Source organism: Mustelus asterias, chromosome 17 (genome assembly GCF_964213995.1).
Source record: "Mustelus asterias chromosome 17, sMusAst1.hap1.1, whole genome shotgun sequence".
NCBI lineage: Eukaryota > Metazoa > Chordata > Chondrichthyes > Carcharhiniformes > Triakidae > Mustelus > Mustelus asterias.
Window position 1 is genome coordinate 70,872,681 of NC_135817.1, and position 20,484 is coordinate 70,893,164.

The window sequence follows — 20,484 nt, forward strand, 5'->3', positions numbered from 1 at the left end:
ATGATGAATAGCTGCTGTCCAAGTAAGAAAACAAAGGAAAAACAAGAGATTAATTTTAAAACCAGCAAAGGAAAGAAGCAGAGGTTACAACCTAAAATTGTTGAGTTCCGAAGGCTGTCGAGTGCCTTATTGAAAGCTGAGGTACCTTTCCTTGGGCTTCATTGGAACATTGCGGGAGGCTGAAGAAAGAGGAGTAAGAGTGGGAGCAAGATGTAGAATTGAAATTCACAGGAGACCAGGCCATGGGAAAGATCTTGAGGGGACTTAACTGGCCAATATGTACCACAAACTACTGTGAATGCTGGAATCTGAAACAGAGCTCTGATGAAGGGTCTATTCTCCCTCCACAGATGCTGTCAGACCTTGCTGAGGTTTCACAGCATTTTCTGTTTTTGTTTCGGATTCCAGCATCCGCAGCAATTTGCGTTTATCCCAGCAATATCTCCATCCTCATTGGACCAAAAATGTCCTGGTCAAGGGGGTTTGATGGATCACATTCCAGAACTTCCTCCTCCTGCTTATCCTTTATCTTAACATTATCCCAATCAATCCTTGGGTAATTAAAGTTCCTCATTATTACCACTCTTGCACACCTCTGTGATTTCCCTGCGGATTTGCTCCTCTATCCCTCTCCCACTATCCGGAGACCTGTGGAGTAATTCTGACCATGGGATCATCCCCTTTTCACTTCTCAACACTAACCAAATGGATTCTGTCTTTGCCCCTGGAGGACATCCTCTCTTTCTAACCCTACCATATCTTCACTAATCAGCCCTGCCCCACACCTCCCATCTTTCCTTCCCAATCTTTTCTGAGGACTTTATATGCTTGAATAAAAAGTGTCCAGCTCTCACCACTTTTACAGAGCGAGACTGCGGATAGTTGGGAACCTGTCTCGGGGGCAGGGAATTCAGATGGTGTTCGTAAAGCAGAAGTGGAAATGAATAGGGTTGGGAAGCATTTTCTGATCAGGGCCAGTGTGATCTCCTGGACTCGTTTCGATCGCCTCAGGGGGTCGGAGAGGAATTTCCCAGATTTTTTTTTCCCCATATTGGCCCTGGGGTTTTCACTCTGGGTTTTCGCCGCTCCCTGGAGATCACATGGTCTGGAATGGGGGGGTGGGGGTGAGTTAATAGGTTGTGATGAACAAAGCATCGTAGCTGTGAGGGACAGCTCGGTGGATAGGATATTAGGATGTAGATAGGCTGGAAAATTGGGCGGGGATCCTGGATTCAGGATTCAATCCTGGACCGGGGAGCGGCGCGGGCTTGGAGGGCCGAAGGGCCTGTTCCTGTGCTGTATTGTTCTTTGTTCTTTGAGCCAAGTTTCATTATTGCACTAAAGCATAGTCACATGACTACTTCTTCTTGATTTCACCAGTGTTATTCATCACTTGTTTGGCTACATCTACTCTAAACTAACTCATAATGGTTCACAATCCCTTTAAGTAGCACTAGTGTGTGACTCTCCCTGCCATTTAACAGTTGCTGGATAGTAAGAGGCTGGGGCATGGCATTCGAAAATGGCAATGCTGGCATCAAGTCAGCTTTGCACAACGATTGACGATTTGTTATCGTCATTGTGGGTCTTAGATTTTGTTCATGGTCTGGATTTGTAGATAATGCTGGAGGCAAAGCCTTTGATAAACTTTACCGGAGCACCCGGAGGAAACCCATGCAGACATGGGGAGAACGTGCAAACTCCACACAGACAGTGACCCGAGGCTGGAATTGAACCTGGGTCCTGGGAACTGTGAGGCAGCAGTGCTAATCCACTGTGCCATATATGGCTTTGCCCAGTGTCACCCTCATCCTGGCTTCAAATTGTAGAAACAAATCATGGAGAGCTGATGAAACTATGGTCAGGAAACTAAGACCACAGAACTTAGCATGTGGCATGCTAACTGACCTAAATTATCTCCTAGTTTAGCAAGATTCCCATTTTAAAATTCTCACCCTTGTTTTTAGGTCCCTCCACTGCCTTGTCCTTCCATCCCCCTGTAACCCCCTTCCAGCCAAACTATCCTCTGAGATCTCTCTGCTCACCCCAGTTACGGCCTCATCTTTTCAAAATCTGTCATTGGCAGCCATCCCTGTTCATTAAGATCTGGAATTCTCTACCTAATTCCCTTTGTCTCTCCGCCTCCCCGAAATCTACCTCTTTGACCAAGCTTCTGCTCAGCTTATCCTGATCCACATATCTCCTTATATGTCTGAAGCACTTTGGGGCATTTCTGTATGTTCAAGGTGCTGTATAAATTCAAGTTGCCGTCAATTGTGGCATTTCAGGGAGTAAGTGATTTGTGTAATTCACATTCAAAAAGCACTTTCCTCTACATGCGTTAGCACTCTCAGGCGAGTTGCCAACGAGGCTGGTACAGGTATCAGCTTTTGTCTGATTTAACTGGGTCACTGCACCGCAAGTGGCATAAATAACGTGGGGTTTTTTTTAGAAGAGGAAGTTCTGGACAATCAGGAACTACATGTGAAATGTGAATGTGCAGCACTATATCTTTACAATGGACGTTATGAAGAAGAAAAGAATGATTTGCTTTTATATAGCACTGTTCACACCCTCAGGACATCCTGAAGCACTTTTTTTTCTCTTTATTCATTTTAAGTTTATTTATTAGTGTCACAAGTAGACTTACATTAACACTGCAATGATGTTACTGTGAAAATCCCCTAGTTGCCACACTCCAGCACCTGTTCGGGTACACTGAAGGAGAATTTAGCATGGCTAATGCACCTAACCAGCGCGTCTTTCGGACTGTGGGAGGAAACCGGAGCACCCGGAGGAAACCCACGCAGACACGGGGAAAACGTGCAGACTCCGCACAGACAGTGACCCAAGCCGGGAATCGAACCCAGGTCCCTGGCGCTGTGAGGCAGCAGTGCTAACCACTGTGCCACCGTGCTACTCACAGTGGAGCAGGAGCGTCGCTGGCTGAGCCAGCATTTATTGCCTGTCCCATTTGAGAGTCAACCACATTGCTGTGGATCTGGAGTCTCATGTAGGCCAGACCAGGTAAGGATGGCAGATTTCCTTCCCCAAAGTAGATTAGTGAACCAGATGGTTTTTTACAACAATCGACAATTGTTTCATGGTCACCGTTTTAATTCCAGATTTTTATTGAACTCAAAAGATCACCATCTGCCATGATGGGAATTGAACCCAGATTTCTAGATTACAAGTTCAGGGACAAAGCCACTACGCCACTGCAGCCGATGAAATACTTTTGAAATGGAGTCACTGTTATAATGTAGGAAATGTAACAATGTTACAATGTTTTAACAATATCACATCTTCCCATGAAGGCTCAGTGAAATTATCAGATGACCAGGGCATTCCCAGGTTTGATCCCCAGCCCGTACTGTGCCAAATGACTGTGGTCAGGAGCATTACAATTACCCTCAGTTGGGAAGAGGAAAGTCAACCAGATCTCTAACTCCTGTTTATTATCCGGTGAATTCTGCTAAAAATGTACAAGGTAATGTTGAATAAGAACAGCCTTACTAACATCTGGGGGCTTGTACCAAAATTGGGAGAGCTGTCCCACAGACAAGTCAAGCAACCGCCTGACATTGTCATACTGTAAAAATGCTCACTAGTTTGGGGAAAACACAACTTATTTATTTGCAGGTTAAAACTATACAGAGGCTGGCAGCCCCATGGCTGCAATCAGCTCCCAAGAGTATAGAAGCCTGTCTTTACCCCAATCTGCTTCCCGATTGGTTCCCCAAGTCACGTGACCCTTACTTCATGAGACAATCACTACATACCTCCCCCTCTAAATCTTTTTATACAAATGTCAATGCACAATTTACACAGTCCAAGATAATTAAACATTTAGTACATGAATTTAGTCAATTATAAGTCAAATCTTTCAGGGGGTTTCCGAATCCTTGTGGAGTGGTGTAGCTCTTCCGTCTGGGGCAACTCCACAAGATTGCTGTCAACCCAAACCATAATGACAAGCGCCTTCTCAGACACCAGCATTTCAGTTGTATCTGTTTCCATGGAGTTGTCAATTGTGCCTGTAATAGAATGGCCAGGTACTTCAGTGTTACTACAGTCAGTAACATTTCCTGATGGCAATATACTTCCTGATGCCGTAACTGGCTGCTATGCCGTTCTCTTTTTGTCAAATGATCTATACGTTTTCAGATGATTTTGCCTTCTATGTCCACTTGATAAGACAGGGGTCCAGTTTTAGACACAACAATTCCAGGGACCCAACTCGACCCACTACTCAAAATCCCTCACACACACGGCGTCATCCATGATAAACCACTGTGTTGACTGACATGAATGATGACTTGCTTTCTGACTGCTTTGGCTGGGCTCTATCCTCCCCGGCAACTTTTGAAACATGAGGCGTCCTGAGACATCGGTTCATTAACAACTCAGCTGGCGGGATTCCCATTGTTGCATGTGGAGTGGTCCGGTAGCCAAGAAGGAAGCGTGAAATTCTGGTCTCCAGAGTTTCTCCTGACTGTTCCTTTAGGCCAGACTTCAAAATTTGGTTGGCTTGCTCAGCCAGTCCATCGGGGAGTGGTGAACTTTCGGAATTCAGCACTTGTGAATACTGTTCTGTTGTCGGACACTATTACTTCAGGTATTCCGTGGGTGGAAAAAAACTGGCATAATCTTTCAATGGTAGTCTGTGAGGTAATCTCCCTCCACTTAGAGTATGCATTCCATGTATTGTGTCCAGTCTTCCGTAGAGTAGTCAAATGGATCTATCAGTCCAAAGAGGGAAATCTTGCTAAGTACTCTTTTCTTTTCACATCTCCACTCAACTAAATGTAAACTGAATACTCACAGTCTCCAAATGTAAAGATGCTCATTCACCAGTTTAGGGAAAACACGACTCATTTATTTACAGGTTAAAACTATCAAGAGTTGCCTTGGGAGTCCTCAACATTGATTGCAGAAGTCTCAGGTCAAACATGGGGTAAAGATATCGCCTGTTGATTACCATATACTGCAACCCTTTCCTCCACCAATTGATGAATCAGTACTCCTCTGCGTTGGACACTACTTAGAGGAAGCACTGATGGTGGTAAGAGCAGAGAATGTACTCTGGGGGATTTCAATGTCTATCACCAAGAGTGGCTCAGTAGTACCACTACTGACCTGAGCTGATTGAGTCCTAAAGGACATAGCTGCTAGACTGGGTCTGCGGTAAGTGGTGAGGGAACCAGCAAGAGGCAAAAACATACTTGACTTCATTGTGGCCAAACTGTCTTCATGTTGAGGATACCCTCCATTGTGTTGTGTGGCACTGCCACTGTGCTAAATGGAGTCAATTTCGAATAGATCTAGCAACCTGATTTGATTTGATTTGATTTGATTTTGATTTGATTTATTATTACCGCATGTATTAGCATACAGTGAAAAGTATTGTTTCTTGCGCGTATACAGACAAAGCATGCTGTACATAGAGAAGGAAAGGAGTGCAGAATGTAGTGTTACAGTCATAGCTAGGGTGTAGAGAAAGATCAACTTAATGCAAGGTAGATCCATTCAGAAGTCTGATGGCTGCAGGGAAGAAAATGTTCTTTTGTCGGTTGGTACATTACCTCAGACACTTGTATCTTTTTCCCGAAGGAAGAAGGTGGAAGAGAGAATGTCTGGGGTCCGTAGGCTCCTTAATTATGCTGGCTGCTTTGCCAAGGCAGGAGAAGTGTAGACAGAGTCAATGGATGGGAGGCACTGTGGGCCATCAGCAGCAGCACAATTCTACTCAACCATAATCTGTAACCTCATAGCCTAGCATATCCTCCACTCTACCATTACCACAAAGCCAAGGATCAACACTGGCTCAATGTAGAGTTCATGAGGATGAAAGAGCTCCAGAGGTGAGGTAAGCGTGACTGCCCTTGACATCAAGAAAGCATTTGACTGAGTGTGGCATCAAGGAGCCTGAGCAAAGCTGCAGTCAATAGGAATCAGGGGGAAAGCTGGTTGGAGTCACACCTGGCACAAAGGAAGATGGTTGTGGTGTTTGGAGGTCAATCATCTCAATTCCAAGACACCACTGCAGGAATTCCTCAGGGAAGAGTCCTAGGCACAACCACCTTCAGCTGCTTCATCAACGACCTTCTTTCCATCATAAGGTCAGAAGTGGGGGTGTTCCATGATGACTGCATAATGTTCAGTACCATTCGTGGCTCCTCAGATACTAAAGCAGTCCATGTCCATAATTCAGCAAGACCTGGACAATATCCAGGCTTGGGCTGAGAAGTGGCAAGTAACATTCGCACCACACAAATGCCAGATAATGACCATTTCCAACAAGAGAGAATCTAACCATCACTCTTTGACATTCAATGGCATTACCATTGTTGAATACCCCTACTGTGGTATACTTTCAACATCCTGGGCGTTACCATTGACCAGAAACTGAACTGGACTAACCATATAAATACTGTGGCTACCAGAGCAGGTCTGACATTAGGAATCCGGCAGTGACTAACTTACCCCAGACTCCCCAAAGCCTGTCCACCCACAAGACCCAAATCAGGAGTGTGATGGAATACTCTGTCCTTCCCTGGATGGGTGCAACTCCAATAACACGCAAGAAACTTGACACCATCTAGGACAAAGCAGCCCACTTTATTGACACCCGATCTGCAAACATTCATTCTCTCCACCACCAATGCACTGTGGCAGCTGTGGGTACCATCTACAAGATGCACAGCAGCCTCTAACCAAACTTGTCCTGTGGCAGCACTTCCCAAATCCACAATCACTCCCATCTAGAAGGACAAGGGCAGCAGACACGTGGAACCACCACCACCAGGAGATTCTCCTCCAAGTAACTCACCATCCTGACTTGGAAATATTTTGCTGTTCCTTCAGTGTCGCTGGGTCAAAATCCTGGAATTGTTCCCTAACAGCATGTGTATTGTACCTGTTAATTCTCAAATACTTTCAACCAGTTTGCTTACTCTAAGGTTTTATCCTGGTGTCCTTATTTGCAAGATGGACAAAGGACAAGCACAAGTAAAGGTTCAACAAGTTTATTAATAATAACACTATTAACCCTTAAATTACCCACATAAAACAAGACGATACCACAGATTCAAGTATACTACCCGTAAAGATGGTTTGGTTAAAACTGCAGGCTCGATTCTCTGAGTCCCTCTGGTCCATCGTCACGAAGGTGAGTCTCGATGGCAGCTTCTTCCTTCCTTCCTTCTCTGGTCAGTCTTCCAAATGGTCAAGGTCGTCTCCTTCATCGAACCTTCGCTCCTGGTGTGTCTGAAAGGTGTTCCTTTATCCCCCTGGCTGCTTGCCTTTCCAGAAACTTCTCTGGCTTCCGGCCAATAAGGTCCCAGGAGGGGGTTCCAATACCCAGTGGGTTTCTTGATGTCTGCCTGACAGGACACCAGGGTCCGCCCCCAGGTGTCCCATCTCCATGCTGTTGCTCACATGTAACTGCAGGAACTCTCGGTGACAGAAAGTCTGGCCCGATCTGGGCTTCTAACAATAGGCCGGTGCATTTCAATGAGGTGCAATGATCTCCTGCTAAGTATCAGTAGAGTGCAACGACCTTTGATGGGTGGTTGATGGGTCAGGCGCAGACACGCTTGTGTATTTGTACAATTGGCCTGCGCGAGGTTTGACTGTGTTTGATTTTAATATGCCCAATTCTTTAATTTAGGATATCCAATTTTATCAGCCTTAAAACTAGGCCCTGTTTATATCACCACACGTGGGTGTACCTGCACCTTAGGCACTGCAACGGTCCGAGAAGGCAGCTAACCACCACCTTCTCAAGGGCAACAAGGGATAGACAATAAAACTTGGTTTAGCCAGCAATGCCCATGTCCCGTAAAATGAATAAAGAGAAAAATGTATTTTTTGGGGTCAGTGGGTATTTTGAACAAGTCCTGTTCGGAACATCAAATGTTGATGATCACTGAAACACTCTTTGAAAAGCCCTGATTGGCCCCGGGAATTTTATTTGATAACTGATTAACGGTTCAAGAGACCAACTCACCAACTACCTTCTCAAGGGCCATTAGCGATGAGCAATAAATGCTGGTCTAGCCAGCGACACCCAGATCCCATGATGAATAATAATAAAAAAACATAAAGTAAACTACAGCAAGAGGTGAGGAAGCAAATGAGCGAGAAAAAGAAGTATCATTCTTTTACCGCCTTGCTCAATAGGTGCAGTTCTTCAATGGCATTACATAAGATACCTTAGTACACTAAATGCCATTATTGTGTGTCACACACAGTGAAAACATTTCAAACCTCATGTTTTATAGTGTGAGAAAACTACTTACTGGAAATAAACATGCGATTATTCGTCAAGTATAAGAGTTATATCATGTTTGCTGGCTTTCAATTTAGCATTCTTTAATTTCATACATAAATAATCTCATGACCTTTTTTGGTTAATGATATCGTGACAACTCAAAGCAGGCAGCCGAGCATGACGTTTTATTTGTTTATTAGGGCTTTAAAAGATAAATTGCTTTCATTAGAATTGTGGATAAGCTGAAAGGTCACCATCGTTTTGGTTAGTGTTCAGTTGTGTTTGTCTGACCACTGCGAAACATGCCGGAAACTGTTTGTACTCAAACATTTTCACTTCTAATTTCCATTTACTGTTCTTAAAGGTCACACAGAAAGTTGTAGATATTTTCAAATAACATCCTCCCTGTATTATTGATAAGTGATAAATTATACCTCTCTGTTACATTCCACACGTATCAAATTATTCGAGTCTGTCACATCTTTTTAAACCCTTTCTTTCCTAAAGCCGTATTTTATCCCACATCCCTGCCACCAGTGCACCTCAGGAATTATACAGCGTGTGAATCTTATTTTAATGATCTCCTAGTTTCCCTCTGATTTTCTCCCTCACAACAATGACAGTTCTTGCAGGCACAGTTTCACCAAGGTTCACTGCTCCTCCAACCCACCCGCTCCTCCACCCACCCACCCGCTCCTCCACCCACCCACTCGCTCCTCCACCCACCCACTCGCTCCTCCACCCACCCACTCGCTCCTCCAATCACCCACCCGCTCTTCTAACCACTCACCCACTCTTCTAACCACCCACCCGCTCCTCCACCCACCCACCCGCTCCTCCACCCACCCACTCGCTCCTCCACCCACCCACTCGCTCCTCCAATCACCCACCCGCTCTTCTAACCACTCACCCACTCTTCTAACCACCCACCCGCTCCTCCACCCACCCACCCGCTCCTCCACCCACCCACTCGCTCCTCCACCCACCATCCGCTCCTCCACCCACCATCCGCTCCTCCAAACACCACCCACTCCTCCACCCACCCACCCACTCCTCCACCCACCCACCCACTCATCCACCCACCCACCCGCTCCTCCACCCACCCACCCACTCCTCCACCCACCCACCCACTCCTCCACCCACCCACCCGCTCCTCCACCCACCCACTCGCTCCTCCACCCACCTACCCACTCCTCCACCCACCATCCGCTCCTCCACCCACCCACCCACTCGCTCCTCCACCCACCCACTCGCTCCTCCACCCACCCACCCGCTCCTCCACCCACCCGCTACTCCACCCACCCACCCGCTCCTCCACCCACCCACTCGCTCCTCCACCCATCCGCTCCTCCACACACCCGCTCCTCCAACCACCCACCCGCTCCTCCACCCATCCGCTGCTCCCAACATTACCCACTCCTCTAATCACCACCCGCTCTCCAACCATCACCCGCTCCTCCAAATCACCACCCGCTCCTCGAACCACCACCCGCTCCTCCAAACACCACCCCCTTCTCCACCCATCACCCGCTGCTCCACCCACCCGCTCCTCCAAACACCACCCACTCCTCTAACCACCACCCCCTCCTCCAACCATCACCCGCTCCTCCACCCACCCGCTCCTCCAAACCACCACCACTCCTCTAACCACCACCCGCTCCTCTATCCACCACCCGCTCCTCTAACCACCACCCGCTCCTCTAAACGCCACCCGCTCCTCTATCCACCACCCGCTCCTCTAACCACCACCCGCTCCTCTAAACGCCACCCGCTCCTCTATCCACCACCCGCTCCTCTAACCACCACCCGCTCCTCTAACCACCACCCGCTCCTCTAAACGCCACCCGCTCCTCTATCCACCACCCGCTCCTCTAACCACCACCCGCTCCTCTAACCACCACCCGCTCCTCTAACCACCACCCGCTCCTCCACCCTCCACCCGCTCCTCCACCCTCCACCCGCTCCTCTATCCACCACTCGCTCCTCTATCCACCACCCGCTCCTCTAACCACCACCCGCTCCTTCATCCACCACCCACTCCTCCATCCTCCACTTGCTCCTCCATCCACCACCCGCTCCTCTATCCACCACCCGCTCCTCCATCCACCACCCGCTCCTCCAACCACCACCCGCTCCTCTAACCACCACCTGCTCCTCTATCCACCACCCGCTCCTCTAACCACTACCCGCTCCTTCATCCACCACCCACTCCTCCATCCTCCACCCGCTCCTCCATCCACCACCCGCTCCTCTAACCACCACCCGCTCCTCCAACCACCACCCGCTCCTCCAACCACCACCCACTCCTCTAACCACCACCCGCTCCTCCATCCACCACCCGCTCCTCCACCCACCACCCGCTCCTCTAACCACCACCCGCTCCTCTAACCACCACCCGCTCCTCCAACCACCACCCGCTCCTCTATCCACCACCCGCTCCTCTAACCACCACCCGCTCCTTCATCCACCACCCACTCCTCCACCCACCACCCGCTCCTCCAACCACCACCCGCTCCTCTAACCACCACCCGCTCCTCCAACCACCACCCGCTCCTCTAACCACCACCCGCTCCTCCACCCACCACCCGCTCCTCTATCCACCACCCGCTCCTCTATCCACCACCCGCTCCTCTAACCACCACCCGCTCCTCTAACCACCACCCGCTCCTCCATCCACCACCCGCTCCTCTAACCACCACCCCCTCCTCCAACTACCACCCGCTCCTCCAACAACCACCTGCTCCTCCACTCACCACCAGCTCCTCCACCCTCCACCCGCTCCTCCAACCAGCACCCGCTCCTCCAAACACCCACCCGCTCCTCCACCCACCACCCACTCCTCCACTCATCACCCACTCCTCCAAATACCACCCAACTCCTCCAAACACCACCTGCTCCTCCACCCACCCATTCCTCCACCCACCACCCGCTCCTCCAACCATCACCCGCTCCACCAAACACCACCTGCCCCACCACCACCTGCCCCACCTGTGACAGAGACTGTAGGTCATGTGTTAGACTCCTCAGTCACCTGAGAACTCGCTTTCAGTGTGGAAGCAAGTCATCCTCGACTCCGAGGGACTGCTTAAGAAGAACAGAAGAAGATTAAGTTATCATCCTTCATGTATGAGCTTGATCTGGCTACTGGGAATCCATGAGCAGGTTTAGGGAAATAGAGTGGCCTGAGCAATGCCTCATCAATGACTGAGAGGTGTCAGAGAGATAGAGACATAAAAAATAGGAGCAGGAGTCCACAGCCTGATGTGGTAGAGAATTCACAGGACCCTGGTGAGAGCACGCCTGGAGTACGGTGTGCAGTTTTGGTCTCTTTATCTAAGAAAGGACACACTTGCCATAGAGGGAGTGCAGTGAAGATTCACCAGACTGATTCCTGGGATGGCAGGATTTTCATATGAGGAGAGATTGGGTCGACTGGGCTTGTATTCACTGGAGTTTAGACAAATGTGAGGGGATTTTGATGAAAGATATAAAATTCTAACAGGGCTGGACAGACTGGATGCAGGGATGATGTTCCCTGTGGCTGGGGGATCTAGTACAGAGGTCACAATCTCAGCACATGGAGTAGGCCATTTGGGACTGAGATGAGGAGAAATTTCTTCATGCAGAAGGTGGTGAAAGTGTGGAATTCTCCTTCACATAATGTTGTGGAGGCCAAATGACTGAATGTATGTAAGAAAGAAATAGATTTCTAGACACTAAAGACAGCAAGTGGTTTGGGGAGCGAGCAGGAGTATGATGTTGAGTTAGAGGATCAGCCATGGTCACACTGAATGGCAGGCCAGGCTCGATGGACTGAATAGCCTACTCCTGCTCCTATTTTTTATGTTTCCATGAGCAACTGCTGGGATCATGACCCGAGGAATTTTGGGATCTGTGTCCTTTGTATCCATGCTAACTTGGTAGGTTGCCTATTGTACTAGGCACTAATAGCTCCTTCCCACCCCAAACGCTGAAATACTATGCTCAGTGGAATCTAAAATTGCATAAATTACTTCAGTGTCTGCGCAAAAACAAAATGATCTATTCCTGAAACTTTTGTTTCCTTTTTGTAACGAGGCAAGATGTGCTCAATTAATTTCTTAACCTCATACTGTGATTAAGTGTTGTCCAACCGAAAGGAGTAACTGTGTTGGCAAATAGCTGGGTGGGGGCAGGGGAAGTGTGCATCAAGACATCTTAGGTGGACATGGCCACAATAATCCAGGTGCAGGAGAATCCGATGTCTATGTAACCTCAAAGCCCTGCATGATAATGCTGTAGCCGCCAAAAATCAGACCACAATCAGTCACTGGCTCAAACCTTTGAGGGCTTTAGTTAGGGTGTCAGCATGTAGGCCTACCTTGAGAGAAGCTACCCTATTAAACCCTTCAGCAGCCATGTTACTGGGTGCAGGATCCCCAGCTGAAAGCTTGGTAGGTTGCACCAGATAGGTTGTCTGAACAACTGTTTTCTACCTGTCTTCACAATCGAAGACACTGGGAGCACTCAAGAACAGCAGAAAATCACTGGACCAAGGGGACGGCAGAGCTTAAAATAATCCCTGTCACTGGGGAAAATCAGGAAAACTAATGGGACCAAAGGCTGACAAATCACCTGGACCTAATGGCCTGCATAATAGGGTCTGTAACCTTCCAAAATTCCAAAGATTCTGAAAGATCCCAACGGATTGGAAAACTGCAAACGTAATGCCCCTACTTAAGAAAGGAAGGAGACAGAAGGCAAGAAACTATAGGCCAGTTAGCCTAACATTTGTCATTAAGGAAATGCTGGAATTCATTATTAAGGATTTAAATATATAGAACATAGAACATAGAACATTACAGCACAGAACAGGCCCTTCGGCCCACGATGTTGTGCCGACCTTCATCTGAAACCAAGATCAAGCTATCCCACTCCCTACCATCCTGGTGTGCTCCATGTGCCTATCCAATAACCGCTTAAATGTTCCTAAAGTGTCTGACTCCACTATCACTGCAGGCAGTCCATTCCACACCCCAACCACTCTCTGCGTGAAGAACCTACCTCTGATATCCTTCCTATATCTCCCACCATGAACCCTATAGTTATGCCCCCTTGTAATAGCTCCATCCACCCGAGGAAATAGTCTTTGAACGTTCACTCTATCTATCCCCTTCATCATTTTATAAACCTCTATTAAGTCTCCCCTCAATCTCCTCCGCTCCAGAGAGAACAGCCCCAGCTCCCTCAACCTTTCCTCATAAGACCGACACTCCAAACCAGGCAGCATCCTGGTAAATCTCCTCTGCACTCTTTCCAGCGCTTCCACATCCTTCTTATAGTGAGGTGACCAGAACTGCACGCAATATTCCAAATGCGGTCTCACCAAGGCCCTGTACAGTTGTAGCATAACCCCACGGCTCTTAAACTCCAACCCCCTGTTAATAAAAGCTAACACACTATATGCCTTCTTCACAGCTCTATCCACTTGAGTGGCAACCTTTAGAGATCTGTGGATATGGACCCCAAGATCTCTCTGTTCCTCCACAGTCTTCAGAACCCTACCTTTGACCCTGTAATCCACATTTAAATTAGTCCTACCAAAATGAATCACCTCACATTTATCAGGGTTAAACTCCATTTGCCATTTTTCAGCCCAGCTTTGCATCCTATCTATGTCTCTTTGCAGCCTACAACAGCCCTCCACCTCATCCACTACTCCACCAATCTTGGTGTCATCAGCAAATTTACTGATCCACCCTTCAGCCCCCTCCTCTAAGTCATTAATAAAAATCACAAAGAGCAGAGGACCAAGCACCGATCCCTGCGGCACTCCGCTAGCAACCTGCCTCCAGTCCGAAAATTTTCCATCCACCACCACCCTCTGTCTTCGATCAGATAGCCAGTTACCTATCCAATCGGCCAACTTTCCCTCTATCCCACACCTCCTTACTTTCATCATAAGCCGACCATGGGGGACCTTATCAAACGCCTTACTAAAATCCATGTATATGACATCAACCGCCCTACCTTCATCAACACACCTAGTTACCTCCTCAAAAAATTCTATCAAATTTGTGAGGCACGATTTGCCCTTCACAAATCCGTGCTGACTATCCCGGATTAATCCGCATCTTTCTAAATGGTCGTAAATCCCATCCCTAAGGACCTTTTCCATCAATTTACCAACCACCGAAGTCAGACTAACCGGTCTATAATTACCAGGGTCATTTCTATTCCCTTTCTTAAACAGAGGAACAACATTCGCCACTCTCCAGTCCTCTGGCACCAACCCCGTGGACAGCGAGGACCCAAAGATCAAAGCCAAAGGCTCTGCAATCTCATCCCTCGCCTCCCAAAGAATCCTAGGATACATTTCATCAGGCCCAGGGGACTTATCGACCTTCAGTTTATTCAAAACTGCCAATACATCCTCCCTCCGAACATCTATTTCCTCCAGCCTATTAGCCTGTAACACCTTCTCTTCCTGAAAAACATGGCCCCTCTCCTTGGTGAACACTGAAGAAAAGTATTCATTCATCACCTCGCCTATCTCTACTGATTCCATACACAAGTTCCCACCACTGTCCTTGACCGGCCCTAACCTCACCCTGGTCATTCTTTTATTCCTCACATAAGAGTAAAAAGCCTTGGGGTTTTCCTTGATCCGACCCGCCAAGGACTTCTCATGTCCCCTCCTAGCTCTCCTCAGCCCCTTTTTCAGCTCATTCCTTGCTAACTTGTAACCCTCAATCGAGCCATCTGAACCTTGTTTCCTCATCCCTACATAAGCTTCCCTCTTCCTTTTCACAAGACATTCCACCTCTTTTGTGAACCACGGTTCCCTCACTCGGCCATTTCCTCCCTGCCTGACAGGGACATACCTATCAACGACACCCAGTATTTGTTCCTTGAAAAAGTTCCACTTTTCATCAGTGCCTTTCCCTGACAGTTTCTGTTCCCATCTTATGCCCCCTAATTCTTGCCTAATCGCATCATAATTACCTCTCCCCCAATTGTAAGCCTTGCCCTGCCGTCCGGCCCTATCCCTCTCCATTGCAATAACAAAAGACACCGAATTGTGGTCACTATCTCCAAAGTTCTCTCCCACAACCAAATCTAACACTTGGCCCGGTTCATTTCCCAGTACCAAATCCAATGTGGCCTCACCCCTTGTCGGCCTATCCACATATTGTGTCAGGGAACCCTCCTGCACACACTGCACAAAAAGTGCCCCATCCAAACTATTCGATCTACAAAGGTTCCAATCAATATTTGGAAAGTTAAAGTCCCCCATGACAACTACCCTGTGACCCCCACACGTATCCATAATCTGCTTAGCAATTTCTTCCTCCACATCTCTATTACTATTTGGGGGCCTATAGTAAACTCCTAGGAACGTGACCGCTCCTTTCCTGTTTCTAACTGCAGCCCATATTACCTCAGTGTGCATATCCCCCTCAAAGTGCTTTTCCGCAGCCGTTAAACTATCCTTGATTAACAATGCTACTCCTCCACCTCTTTTACCAGCTTCCCTACACTTACTGAAACATCTATACCCCGGAACGTCCAACAACCATTCCTGTCCTTGTTCTACCCACGTCTCCGTAATGGCCACAACATCGTAGTCCCAAGTAGCAATCCACGCCCCAAGTTCATCCACCTTGTTCCGGATGCTCCTTGCATTGAAGTAGACACACTTCAACCCATCTTCCTGTCTACCGGAACCCACCCTTGACCTTGATACCTTCCCCAATATCTCACCACCCTCAACACTGACTTCCGGACTACAACTCCTTTTCCCACTCCCCTGACAAATTAGTTTAAATCCCCCTGAAGAGCCGTAGCAAATTTCCCTCCGAGGATATTGGTGCCCCTCTGGTTCAGGTGCACCCCGTCCTGTTTGTAGAGGTCCCACCTTCCCCAGAACGTGTTCCAATTATCCACGTATCTGAAACCCTCCCTCCTGCACCATCCCTGCAACCACATGTTTAAGTGCACTCTCTCCCTGTTCCTCAACTCGCTATCACGTGGCACCGGTAGCGTACCAGAGATGACCACATGTTTTGTCTTTGCTCTCAGCTTCCAGCCCAGCTCCCGAAATTCCTGTTTTAAATCCCCGTCCCTTCTCTTACCTATGTCGTTGGTACCAATGTGTACCACGACTTGTGACCGTTTCCCCTCCCCCTTAAGAATCCAGAAAACACGGTCCGAGACGTCACGGACCCTGGCATCCGCTCGGCAACAAACCATCCTCGAGTCTCTTTTGCTGCCACAGAACCTCCTATCTATCCCTCTAACTAACGAGTCCCCAATAACTATTGCCCTCCCGCTCTCCTCCTTACCCTCCTGAGCCACAGGGACGGACTCAGTGCCGGAGATCCTCTCACTGCGGCTCACCACTGGTATGTCGTCCCCCTCAACCGTATCCAAAGCGGAATACTTATTGCTAAGGGGAACGACCACAGGGGATCCCTGCACCGACTGCTTCTTCCCAGCCCCTCTCACCGTCACCCATCTATTTTCATTCCTCGGAGTAACTGTATCCCTGAAGCTTCTGTCTATGGCCATCTCTGCGTCCCTAATGATCCTAAGTTCCTCCAACTCCAGCTCCAGTTCCCTTACACGGTTTTGGAGGAGCTGCAGATGGATGCACTTCTCACAGGTATAATCAGCAGGGACACTGTCGTCGTCCCTCAAAATATCTTGAAAACTATTGATTTTAAATAAATAAAGAATAAATATGAATATTTGCACATTCATATTTAAATGAATGTGCAAATATGTTATTTTTATTATTTCTTCACATGTACCTTTTTAACACAGTGGAAACATGTTACCCAGGACCTGAGCTTTTATGTTCCAAACGTAAAAGCATCAATTGTCATGATTTCATTTTTGTAGTTGATATACTGAGAAAAGGCACTGCCTTCTTTAGAAAGCTATGGGGCAGCACGGTGGCACAGTGGTTAGCACTGCCGCTTCATAGCGTCAGGGACTCAGGTTTGATTCCCGGCTTGGGTCACTGTCTGTGTGGAGTTTGCACGTTCTCCCCGTGTCTGTATGGGTTTCCTCCCACATTCCGAAAGACGTGCTGGTTAGGCGCAATGACCTGAGCAGACGCTGGGCTGTGACGACTAGGGGAATTTCACAGTAACTTCATTGCAGTGTTAATGTAAGCCTTACTTGTGACTAATAAATGAACATTTTACTCTTCTCACTTCACTAACTCGCACTAACTTTCTCAGTAGCTTTTTTCACTGAGGCATATCTAGAGTTGGGGCAGCAGCTCTGGGACCTGGTATTAGTGCAAAGCTGTCACCGTTAAACGTAGACTGTATGAGAGAAGAACCGTGTTGTAGTCTTTTAAGAGCTGCTGCAGGTTTCCTGTCTACTTGTGAAAATACAAATGTTAAAATGCAACAAAAGTGTTAACAAGCTGGCCTTGCCAAATACGTGTAGTGAGGTTTCAAGACCGTTTGCTTCATGTTTGGGAGTCTGCCCTTTTAGCAGGAAAAACCGTCAGGTGTGACTTTGAACGCTGCTTGTGATTGACAATAAGGAGACTTTTCTCAGGTTGGAGGGCAGTAACAAGTGGAGTCTCACAGGGATCAGTGCTGGGACAGCTTTTCACAAGATATATTAATGATTTGGAGAAAGGAGCAGAATGCACTGTGGCCAGGTTTGCGGATGATACAAAGGCATGAGGGAAGACGAGTTGTAAGGAGGATATAAATAGTTTACAGAGCGAGATCGACAGGTTAATTGAATGCGCAGAAATTTAGCAAATGGAATTCAATGTGGGAAAATGTGAGATTGTTCATTTTGGAAGAAGGAATGAGAAGGCAGATTATTATTTCAATGGAGAGAGACTGCAGAAAGCTGTAGCACAAAGGGACTTGGGGGTTCGTGTTCATGAAACCCAGAAAGCTAGCACACAGGTGCAGCAAGTTATTAGGAAGGCTAATTAATGGAAAGCTGGCTTTTACTTCAAGGTGGCTGGAGTCTAAAAGTAAACAGGTACTATTGAAGCCATATTTAGAATACTGTGTAAAGTTTTGATCTCCTTATTTAAGGAAAGATGTACTATCATTTGAGGCATATAAACATATAAGATTCTTAGGGGGTCAAACAGGGTAAATGTTGGGAGGATGTTTCCACAAACAGGGAGGTCCAGAGGGCATGGTCGCAGAATAAGGGGATGCTCATTTCAGTCAGATTTGAGGAAGAATCTTTTCTCTCAATGAGTGGTGAATCTTTGGAATTCTTTACCCCAGGAAGCTGTGGAAACCGAGTCCTTGAACATTTTCAAGGCTGAAATCAGTAGGTTTTTAATCAGTAGGAGTATGGAGAGAAAGCAGGATGGTGGACTGAGTAAGGGTTAGATCAGCCATGATCTTATTAAATAATTGAGCAGGCTTAAGGGGATGAATGGCCTACTCCTGTTCCTATTTCTTATGGTCTTATAAGTAAAGTCTATTCATATCAGACTAACAGATGAAGCTTTCTTTGCTAGCGCTTCACATTACCTCACAAACTTCATTTAACACTGGTATATTTTCTGTATGTGATGACCAAATGAGGGTTGAACTGAACAAGTAATGTTATTTTTATTCATTTAATTCCTTTGTGGTCATGGTCAAACTGATTGCTTACCAATACAGTTAGGTTGCTGTTGTTCTTGTGGTATGTGTGGCATTTGCTCATGAAAGCTGTGGAGAAAGATATCCAGCAAAGAGACATTGACTGACCTTCAAAATAAGTTGACATTTTATGAGGATAAATGTGCACTTCTTTGTTAAAGTGCTATCCAGAATCAGAATAAACTCATCAGCCATTTTATATTCTTCCTCCGGTTGGTATGGCAGATGGAGTGGTTGAAAAACCGGGTGTCAAACAGCAGTGCCACGCCCATTGCCTACCCACCCCCACAGATATTTTATTTACCATGGCAGGGCTGGCTATATCCTGAGTCCAAGCATCCAGGCAAAACATTCTGGCTGCACCAGAGGGTTGCACTCAGTTGTTATAGGTAGGTCCCTCTAAGATTTTTCCCCCTCCCCTGCACCCCCCCCCCCCCCTGCACCCCCCCCCCCCCCCCACTGCAATTCCCTTTCCCACTTGCCTTTTACATCCCAAATCCCATCTCCTTCGCAGGGGACGCCAGCCTGGATTTACCTGCATCCTGATTCCATGGCTCCACTTCTTTGGTAATTGGCTGCAGTCCCAGCAATGGCCACCAGCTCCAGTGGTGCTATTGAGTTAAGAGAGCTGCTGGCCATTTGATTGGCTGCAGCATTCTGAGGCAGAACCTGCCTCAAACCAATTAACATCATGAAACCCAGTGAATTCTCCTGACATCAGGTCAAACATGGACAAATTCCTGCTCATTGTCACCCAACACTCTCCCTTAGATGAGGAATCCCTTCTCCTCCACATTGCACACCTCTTGGAAGAAGCACTGAGAGTAGCAGGGACATAGTCTGGCCTGCTGGTCTTTGTCTGGTTCGTTGGTCTAGGGGTATGATTCTCGCTTAGGGTGTGAGAGGTCCCTGGTTCAAATCATGGATGAGCCCCATTTTTGTGGGATGGCACAGTGGTTAGCACTGCTACCTCACAGCGCCAGGGATCCGGGTTCAATTCCAGCCTCTGGTCACTGTCTGTGCAGAGTTTGCATGTTCTCCCTGTTTCTGTGTGGGTTTCCTTCAGGTGCTCTGGTTTCCTCTCACACTCCAGAGATTAGGCGGATTGATCCTAGTGTCAGGGGGATTAGCTGGGTAAATATGTGGGGTTACGGGAATAGGGCCTGGGTTGGATTGTGGTCGGTGCAGACTCGATGGGCCAAATGGCCTTCCTTTGCACTGTAGGGATTCTATGATAGAATGTACTCTGAGTGGGGAAACATCAATTTTCACCACCAGTAAGTGGCTTGGTAGCAGCATGACTAACCAAACCAGGAAATTCCTGAAGGGCATTTCTGCAGACTGGGCCCGTAGCAGATGGTGAGTAAATTAATGAAAGGGAATTACTTACTTGCCTTTGTCCTCACTCATCTACCTGTCTCAGGTGTGTGTGTCCATGGAAGTATTGGTAGCAGAGATCATTACTTGGACAAAGTTCCACCCTCAGATTGAGGACTCCATTACGTTGTGTAGCACTGCCACTGTGCTAAATAGGATAGACTCAGAACAGGTTTCGTAACTCAGAAACTGGGCATTCTGAGACATTGT

The 20,484-nt window shown here is 47.6% G+C and overlaps 1 protein-coding gene across 1 annotated transcript in view; it reads left to right on the plus strand.

Moving 5' to 3' along the window:
* LOC144506192 (immunoglobulin kappa light chain-like) overlaps positions 1-20,484 on the plus strand; it is a 74,158-nt gene that overhangs the window by 16,723 nt on the left and 36,951 nt on the right. The window lies entirely within an intron of this gene.